The sequence below is a fragment of the Apis dorsata genome, unplaced genomic scaffold, assembly GCF_000469605.1.
Source record: "Apis dorsata unplaced genomic scaffold, Apis dorsata 1.3 scaffold_571, whole genome shotgun sequence".
NCBI lineage: Eukaryota > Metazoa > Arthropoda > Insecta > Hymenoptera > Apidae > Apis > Apis dorsata.
In genome coordinates, this window is record NW_006263781.1 from 13,753 (window position 1) to 16,018 (window position 2,266).

Genomic DNA, 2,266 nt, shown 5'->3' on the forward strand with positions numbered 1-2,266 from the left:
ATTATGTATAGTTATTAAGCATCATATTATTATAGGTATTTTTAGAAAGAAAATATAAAAAATTATATTGAAAAGTTTAATTACATTTCACAATATTTCTAATTAAAAAAATGTGAGATCTGCACTCGAATATCCTTTGCCTATTCAGATTGCAATTATAACTTGCTAATAAAATAACCATCAATACGTTTAAAACTTTTTAAATAAAAATAAAACAAAATAAAACATACTTGACTTACTTGCTTACCTTAATGAATTTATTAGATAAATATTTCAACATCAAAAGTTCCGATTAATTAAATTAAAAAAGTTTATCTTTAAAAAATAATCAAACGACAAGAAGAAGTTGCAAGAAACAAATAAATGTAACAAGAATTTGATTTCACGAAGATTAGACAGAGATACAAATATTAATCGACTAGATATATTATACAAGACTACTGCAATGGATACCGCCAAATTATGTTACATTGATCCGTAAAAGTGAGCATCACATTGAATCATAGGCTATTTCTAACGAATAGCATTAGCGCCATCTAGACATTAGTTTGCAAGACGACAAGGATGTTTTAATTCGAACCCCATCCCATGCCTGTCCTCCCTCATTATTCACCCATATATTTCACAAGATTAGGATTCATCAAAACTCTCCTAACTAGCCGATCTATCGTGATTTCGTGGTTTTTGTGAGCCCTTCATCTCGTTGAGCAACGACTGCCTATCGATTTCTCGAAAAGGGAATAAAGTAGAGAAAGAGAGAAAGAAAGAGAGAGAAAGAGAGCAAAAAAAGAAAAAGAAAATGGCAACAACAGGCCACCATTTTCCTCCATTCGATCGGCTAAATGCACATAATCCGATTATAATATTCCCATCGTATTGAATAGGTGGCTAAATTAGAAATATCGTGGATAAATTCCACGAAACTTCCACGAGAACGTCTATTAATAATATTGGTTTATTAAGATGTATGGTATCCATTATTGTGTAATATCTTTTGAAACCGAAGCTTGGCTTCGAAACAAACAATGATAAGAACGTATTTATCAATGTATCTTCTTCAATTATTTTGAAAAAAATTATTCGAAAAAGAGAAATTAGGAAGAAGGTATGTTTTCAAACGTGATTGCAATTGATGACTATCGTTGGTGTTGTGAGTAATCGCGTTGAAATCGGAGCGAGGAATTCGAAGATTATACCGGTTGAACAGAAGAGGAAAACGGAAGGAACGATTAACTTCCCCAGAGTCTGAGATTGTTCTCCATCCACCAAGGGACCTACGTCGAAGTCGAGAAAACTCTGGTTAATTGGCGCCAGAGGGGAAAAATTGATTTCCAGAAGTCTCGAACGACCGGCCAGTAGAAAATAACTTTGAAATCATGGTGGCCCGAACCATTCCTGTGATTTGTATCGTATTGGCCTGGAAACACGATTAACAATCATTTCGAGAATCATTCGAAACGTAAACAAAAGCTAAAGAATTAAAAAAAAATTAGATTTGCATAAAATCGAACCGCTGAATGAAATCTAAACATAATTCTGCTTTCAAATATCATAATATACATTGTACTTTGAAGTATAAAAAATCTTGAAATTAATTAATAAAATTAATTTTATTATAATCAAATCTCACATATTTAAAATGAAACACATCAAAAAAGGATCGGTTCACTTTTCTAATTAATTAATCTTTCACGTTGCAATAATAATAATAATTCATCATGAAACATGTGACGTATAATATTGTAAAAGAGAGGGAGAGAAAAAGCGAAAGTCGTTGGCAATTCAGTTTCAGTCGAAAGTCGTGGGAACCGTTTTGATAGAATAGGAGAATGGATGTAGGGAGGCAGAGAAGGAAACGAAGAGAGAATCTTGGTGGAAGGATCGAAAAGGGAAAAGAAAAAGGAAGGAAGGTAAAGCCGAGCAAAATTCGAACGATGGGATGAGATCGTTGGTCCTGATTTCCAAGCAATAATTCGAGATTCAACGATCAAAGTTTGCACCCCGAAATAACACAAATTTCAATCCTCACTTTCGAACGAAGAAACTGATCGATCCCATATCTATCTATTAATAATTGTTTCTTGGAAACAGATTAAATGATCAAAAATAAACCAATAAAAAAAAAATGATCAAAGAATCACACAAGAAACTTTTCTTTCTTAATCGAAGAATTATTAAGAATAATAATTTATTTTTATTTTTACAAGAAACAGTTACGGTTATTTTTCACTTTCGATGAAAATTTTAATTCGTCTTTTCGAATCTA